Source organism: Meleagris gallopavo, chromosome 7, assembly GCF_905368555.1.
Source record: "Meleagris gallopavo chromosome 7, MGAL_WU_HG_1.1, whole genome shotgun sequence".
NCBI lineage: Eukaryota > Metazoa > Chordata > Aves > Galliformes > Phasianidae > Meleagris > Meleagris gallopavo.
This window is the reverse complement of record NC_139410.1, coordinates 8,552,501-8,559,637: the sequence shown is the minus strand read 5'-3', so window position 1 is coordinate 8,559,637 and position 7,137 is coordinate 8,552,501. Positions and strand designations below refer to the sequence as shown.

The 7,137-nt window shown below is 54.0% G+C and overlaps 6 non-coding genes across 6 annotated transcripts; 3 read left to right on the top strand and 3 right to left on the bottom strand.

Moving 5' to 3' along the window:
- Positions 1-245: 245 nt before the first annotated feature.
- On the bottom strand, positions 246-327 carry TRNAS-GCU (transfer RNA serine (anticodon GCU)). Its single transcript has one exon. It is a non-coding gene; the product is annotated as a tRNA-Ser (tRNA).
- A 141-nt stretch (positions 328-468) lies between these two features.
- On the top strand, positions 469-541 carry TRNAM-CAU (transfer RNA methionine (anticodon CAU)). The gene has a single exon. It is a non-coding gene; the product is annotated as a tRNA-Met (tRNA).
- A 242-nt stretch (positions 542-783) lies between these two features.
- TRNAM-CAU (transfer RNA methionine (anticodon CAU)) lies at positions 784-856 on the bottom strand. The gene has a single exon. It is a non-coding gene; the product is annotated as a tRNA-Met (tRNA).
- Positions 857-967: 111 nt separating this feature from the next.
- On the top strand, positions 968-1,049 carry TRNAS-GCU (transfer RNA serine (anticodon GCU)). Its single transcript has one exon. It is a non-coding gene; the product is annotated as a tRNA-Ser (tRNA).
- A 1,288-nt stretch (positions 1,050-2,337) lies between these two features.
- Positions 2,338-2,411, bottom strand: TRNAT-AGU (transfer RNA threonine (anticodon AGU)). Its single transcript has one exon. It is a non-coding gene; the product is annotated as a tRNA-Thr (tRNA).
- A 686-nt stretch (positions 2,412-3,097) lies between these two features.
- TRNAS-UGA (transfer RNA serine (anticodon UGA)) lies at positions 3,098-3,179 on the top strand. Its single transcript has one exon. It is a non-coding gene; the product is annotated as a tRNA-Ser (tRNA).
- Positions 3,180-7,137: the final 3,958 nt, after the last annotated feature.

Sequence of the window (7,137 nt, the reverse complement as noted above, 5' to 3'; positions counted from 1 at the left end):
CAGCGGTGGGCCACAAAGATGGTTGGGGCCTGGAGCACCTCCTGGATGAGGTCAGGCTGTGGGAGCTGGGGCTGTCCAGCCTGGAGAAGAAAATACCGAGAGGATCTTCCTAACGCTTCTAAATATCTGGAGGGGGAGCGTCAAGAGGCTGGAGACAAGCTCCTTTGGGGTTTGCTGGTGTAGCTCTGCTGTCCTGGATGAGAAGGCAGCCCACCTGCACTTAGCCGGGGCGGTGGCAAAAGTGGCGACGAAGGTGGGATTCGAACCCACGCGTGCAAAGCACAATGGATTAGCAGTCCATCGCCTTAACCACTCGGCCACCTCGTCCTGCCCTGCTCCGTTTTACCCCAGCCCCTCCCCGCGCCCTCCACCCCTCCCGCTCGCCCCGTCCACCGCCAGCGGGGGGCACTGTTCTGCCCGGGCGCACGGCGGTGCGCTGCAGGGCCCGAGGAGAGGGCTGGTTTCGCGGCCCTCTTAGCGCAGCCGGCAGCGCGTCAGTCTCATAATCTGAAGGTCCTGAGTTCGAGCCTCAGAGAGGGCACCGCGTTTTTTTTATAGTTTAGAAGGCCGTTTTGTTTGTTTTTGTTTGTTTGTTTTGTTGCACTTCACACCTCCACTCCTGCCACCCCACCGGGCTCTGCATGCGGGGGCCAGTGGGGAGTCGGTCCTGTTCAAGGCCAACACCGAGCTCCGCACGGGGCCGCCCCGCCGCTGGTCACGCGCAGCTGCAAAAGGGCACACCTCACGCGGGATGGCGCATCCCCGGCACGGGAGCTAAAATAATGCCCTCTCTGAGGCTCGAACTCAGGACCTTCAGATTATGAGACTGACGCGCTGCCAACTGCGCTAAGAGGGCTAACTTGCGCACACTCTTCTCGAGGCCTCCCACAGCCCGGCGTGGACGGGCGGGCGGTGTTCAGGGCGGGTGGTGGGGAGGGGGCGGGGCGGGGCGGGCGGCGCGGGACGGGATGAGGTGGCCGAGTGGTTAAGGCGATGGACTGCTAATCCATTGTGCTTTGCACGCGTGGGTTCGAATCCCACCCTCATCGTCGCTTTTGCCGTCGCAGCTGGGAAGACTGGAGACGGCGCGTCACCGCAGCTTGGTGTCATCTGCGTCACTGAGCCCAGCCTTACTCAGCTCCTGCAGAAGAGGCACGGGCTGCACGGAGGTTTAAGGAAGAGCAAACGGCAGCTCCCATTGCACACAGCAGTAGCCTGGAGCCAGGCAGGATGGTGCCAGGCCCCGTGGTGCCCGAGCAGCCCCAAGCCGAGCCCTTGGCACCAGAATTCACCTCTCACCTCACCTGGGCTAATCCCAGGTATCCGTGGGCCTGGGCTCCCCGGAAAGGTAACAGATTCTGCAGGTCCCTCCTACTATTCTCACCACACGGGCAGGTGTAGGAGCCCAGCAGGACAGCTTGGGGCAGTGCAGCCGTGCCAGGCACTGGGGCACACTGACACCAGCAGCTTCCAGGTTCAGCCTTCTGCGTGGCAGCTAGCCTGGGATCCCCACTGGCACCCAAACCCAACTCTCTTCCTCATGGGTGGAGCTGCCCCAAGGGCTGAGGAAGGACCACACGGTGCTGAACAGGGTTCACTGCACTGTTTCCATGGGGAGGACCTCTACAGCGGCCACACAGCCGAGTCCCAGAGCACCAGATGGCTCTATCCATCCCCATGGCTGGACAACCATCTCCACAGTGCCCCAGCACCATAGGGCTGCATCCTTCTGCAGCTCTGGCCCGTGCTGACAGCGCTCTATGTCTTTCTAAGTAGTGCATCTGGACAGAGACATCAGGAGGGCTTTGCACTGCAGGTCCGGGTGCACCAGCATAGGCTGCTGCATGATGAAATGGCTGCCACCAGCACATGCTTCGCCTGCTCCAACAGGCAGGTGCTAGAGGAACTGTGCTCTGTTGGGGCCAGTGGGGCAGCTGGAGCTCCTGGTGCCTTAGGAAAGTGTGTGGCACCCAGAAACAGCAGGAGTCTGTGCAGTGCTGGCAAGGAATGACATGGCTCTGAGTGATTGGCATTTCTTCTGCTGCCAGTGAAACCCGTGAACTGCAGTGCAACTCCCTTTCTACCTCTGCCCAGACTTATTGATATGCCCTGGTGTCTCCATGACACTCTCTATCTCCCACTGAAATGAGCTTTGGAGTAAAAACACACACTCAGACTGCACAGGACTGCTTTGTCATTGGGAAGGGGTGCGTGGTGGGAGCAGCAAGGCAGAAGAGTAGGGGGACACAGGTAGCAATGAAGTGCCTCTGGTGAGGGCAAAGACCCCAGCCCACATGCCCAAACTCAGGGCCTAGGAAGAAAAGCAGCCCCCAGGCCAGGCACCACTGGGAGTTGAACCCAGGATCTCCTGTTTACTAGACAGGCGCTTTAACCAGCTAAGCCATGGTGCCCACATGCTCCTTGTCTAATGGGGTGCTCCCAAGGTCCCCATGTCCCTGCCAAGCTCCTGTCTCCATCCTCCTGCCACCAGGGTCACCAGCAGGACCAGGAGCCAAAGTATGGGGTTGAGATCATTGGACCCATCCTGTGTGTCACTTCAAGCAGAAGTGGGGCCTCACTGGGGGATAACATTTGGAGCTGGGCCCATGAGGAGCTTCATGCTGGCAGCCAGAGCAGGGCAGTGGTACCCAAAAGGAGGGACCAACTCCAGGAGTTCAACCTGGGACCTCTTGCACTCAAAAACAAGAAGGGTGAAGGTCTCTCGTGTAACCTGCTCCATTCCTTAGGGCAATCAGCATGGTCCTTCTGGAAACCAGCACTGAGAACAAAAGGTAGCGCTGCCCACAGCACTTTGGTGGCTAACAGGAAGTAAGGTAAGGGGGCCCAGGCATCTGTATGCCCTGGCTTGTTGATCTCAGGATATGATTCTTGCTTCAGGTGTGAAATATCCCCCCACCATTTCCTTTTGCAACCCTGTGACGTGATGATGGGGGAGAGGTGAGTGTGAGCACTGGGGGTTGTGTCTCTGGGACTGCTGGGAACATGAGTCTCTCCATGATGACTGTAGGGGCTTCCCTTTCTGCAGCCAGACCCCCAGAACAGGAAACTTGTAGGTAGCAAAACAAAAATACATCGGGCTGTGATGGCCGAGGGGTGAAGGCGTTGGACTTGAAATCCAATAGGGTTTCCCTGCGCAGGTTCGAATCCTGCTCACAGCGATGGATTTTGGCTGATGCTGCTGGGTGGCTGGGGACCAGGGGCACAAGCTTTTGTTTTGGGCATCCACAAACTGGCAGGGATGGACAGGGATGGGATGGGGCCCCACTGCCTGACACTAAAGCTGGAAATGTCTGGTCTGCTGGAATGACACTCACCACTGTTGGTAGCAATGTGTCACAGGGGCAAAAGAGACACAGCGCAGGCCCACAGCACTGCTCAGTGCGTAAGGGGTTTCAGAGGGTCATGTGGATGGCACATCTGGGTGATACCAGCACCAAACATGTCCCCATTATACGGCTCCATATGGGGCCATGGTGCATAGCACAAAACTCCTTTGGCTGTGCCTCAGTGGGAGAAGTGTGATTCTAATACTGCAGCTCCTATGAGGAGGTTTTCACAGGAGGGGCAAAAAACAACAACAACAAGAACAACTGGAGATACTGAGGCTCAAACCCAAGGCCTCTTTAATGCAAAGCCAGCACTCTGCCACTGAGCTGTAATCCTTTGTATGACTGAATTCCCATTCCCAGCCTCATGGTCCTATTGTCCCTGTAGACTTTGGAGATAGAGCTGCTACAGCTTGTGGCCATGTCTGCACAGGCTGCAGAACAAGAGGGATGTGCCTATTTCTGACAACCAGAGCACTCAATGGAGCCTCTCCACTTCCTGTTGCCCCATCACAGTCCCATAAACTGTACCTGGTCTAGCAGTGTGATTCTCACTTTTCAGTGAGGGTGTTGAGAGGTCCTGGGTTCAACTCCTGGACAAACCCTTCCATTTTAGGCACTCACACAACACCCAGCTCATGGTGAGGACTGCAGCTAGGAGGACAGTGCTGGGTGCTAAGGGGAGAGCTGGCAATTTTGGGGTGGCACATCCATGGCGTCAGGGAACCATTACTATGGCAGCAACAGGGGTGGCAAAACAGGATCTGAGAGTGTCTGTCTGGGGAAAACATTTGGGCAGAGAAGAGGGAGGAGCAGGCAAGATGGGGGTGTGAGGAGAGCTTCCCAAAGATCCCTTCTACGCCCATCAGCAGGGTGTGTAGCTCAGTGAGAAAGCCCTGGAGAGACCCACCCAGGCTCTGGGCAGACAGGACAGGACAAGCATCTCAAGTCCTGCCTGGATATGCAAAGTGCTGCGCAGGGGCTGCTGCCGCCATTACCTATGCAGAGGCATGATCCCAGCACTGCAACTGCTTTGGCTTTTAAACAGTGCGTGGTCCAGTGAAGGAGGAGCACGATCTGTGCCATCCAAAAAGCAGGGCTCGTCCGGGATTTGAGCCCGGGACCTCTCGCACCCTAACCGAGAATCATATCCCTAGACCAACGAGCCGTGCCCTCCCAGCTCTCCTGATGCATTGGAGCAGGCTGCCCAGGGAGCGGCGCTGCTGCCATCCATGGAGGCGTCCCAGAGCATGGAGATGTGGCGCTGAGGGATAACGGCGTAGTGGGATGGGTTGACAGTTGGAATTGACGAACTCAGAGGCCTATTCCAATCTTGTTGATTAGTCGATTCGATGATTTTATGATTCTAAGTTGTAAGAAAAGTGCGTGTGCTTTTTGTGGACTTCAGCAAGGCCTTTGCTACTGTCCCGTAGAAGATGGCCCTAGGCAAGCTGCTGCTGTGTGGACAGGAGAGGTGGAAAGCATCTTCACTGTGCATATGATGGAGCACTGCAAGGTGTTACCTAGAGTGTCTGTGCCTTGGAGACCTTCAGAAGCTCTGGATACAATCCTGGGCCAGCTGCAGTGGGTGTCTGTGCTTGAGTGGTGATACCTGTCAAGAAATTTCGGGCTTTCAGCAACTGAAACACCTCAGCAGAACTGTTATCTTGGGAAAACTTTTGCTTCTACATAAGAAGGACACCCTAAAAAGCACAGACTCAGCATTCCACCAGCTTTGAGTAGGAGGTATACTGTACCCCTCTAGGGTTGATCATAGGTGCTCTAGCAAGGTCAAAGTGCTAATTAAAAACTTAGTCAACAGCCTTTTTTTTTTTTATAAAAAGGTTTCTGACCACATATGGGACCTGGCTTTTGTATCAAGCATTCTTTTGCCTGGAGACAAGCAACAAACTCCTTACCAGAAGCCCATATTAACACAGAACACGAGTAGTGCCAGATTTTAATACGTATAGCGCTTCTAGGCAGGCACTTTGTAGAAATTACATGAATATTCACATGTTAAAATGCATAAAATCGGTGTGCTTTCAGTAGTGGGGGTGCATGCTGGGAGGAATGATCCCCTGTGCAGCCAGTGCTGCAAAAAAGCAATGTCAGCTTTCTAACCTGTCATTCAGTTAGGCGAGTTTTATTCCCAGATTTCATAGAATCATAGAATGGCCTGGGTTGAAAAGGATCATAATCATCATCTAGTTTCAACCCCCCTGCTACTTGCAGGGTCTGAGTGGCACTGTGTCCAGATGGCCTCCAGAAATCCCTCCACTATCAACAATTTGGTGTCTCTGTGACAGGCAGTGCAGAGAAACCCAGATGAATAAAAGAACTTGGCCTTGAGGGATGTCCCAAGGAGGAAGAAAAGAGGAAGGCCCATAGGGCAGAATGGGAGATGTGTGGGCAGGGCGTCAACAACAGGTGGGTTCAGTCGGCAACATATTCCCCCCAGCCATAGACCAGGGATATTATCCATCATTGTGAGCTGAATTCAAACCTGTGCAGGGAAACCCTACTTCATGTTGTGTCCAGTGCCCATCATCCATAGCAGCCCCAGCTGATACCACTTTAGGGGGAACTCTTTGCTCACACATCTAGCGTATCTGTCTTTGTGGGCATTCCCAGGCAGCCCCAGTTACCCCAAGGTCCCCATTCTGGCAGGGAATGTCTGGTGTAACCCCACACAGTCCTACGCCCTACATCTTATCTGCACTTGCCACTGGCTGCTAGGCCTGAGCCCAGCGGTGCCAGTGGAAGTGCTGCCCAAGAACAAGAACAAATGTCATGGGTTGTAGGAGCCAGGCAACTGCACACTGCAACTCTTTGGACTGGGGACATGGTTCTCACTTAGGGTAAGAGAGGTCCTGGATTCATCTCCCACACCCTATGTTTAAATGCCATCATTCTGCTCTAAGTGAACAAAACCAGCCAAAGTCATTTTTGGCACAGTGAAAATAGGCCATGGAGTCCATGATCTTGCGGACAGTCAGGAGGCTGAGTAGCAAGCATGCATGCCTGGACTCCAGGAGAGCAGGCATCTAGCTCATCAGTGATCTGCTTCTTAGAGTATGGTGAGATAAAGCACTCTGGGGAAGAGAAACTCATGAAATCTGATTAATATTCAAGATATTCTATGATTCTCAGATTTTAGGGAAGGGCTCGATACTGTTTCTCACAGCACTCACTTGGAGACACAGGCCAATCATGTCTTGGACATGTGTACTGGGCACTGAGTGAGGAACTGGCTGCATGGCCGTGATCAAAGAACCCCAATAAATGGAGTTCAACCCAGTTGACAGCTGTTCACCTGGGACATTTCCCAGATCTCAGTACTGGGGCCAGTTTTGTTTAACATTTTTATCAGTGATTTGGATGATGGGATGGAGTGCAGCCTCAGTAAGTTTGCAGATGATACCAAGAGAGGTGATCCACTTGAGAGCAGGAAGGCTTTGCAGAGGGATCTGAGTAGGCTCCATCAAAGGGCTGAGTTCGCTTGAAGATGTTCAACAAGGTAAGTGCTGGGCACTGCACTTGGGTGATAACAGCCTCATGCAGCAGCACAGGCTTGGAGAAGAGCGCCTGGAAAGCTGCCCTGCAGAAAAGGGGTGCTGGGCTACAGCTGGCTGAGCTGAGTCAGCAGAGCACCCCGGAGGACAAGGATGCCAGTGGCAGCCAGCCCTGCTGCCACAGATGGCAACAACTACGCTGTACTGGTGAGAGAGAGGAGAGATGTATTTATTGATATAATATAGATACAATGTAGTGATTTCACAGCAACTTA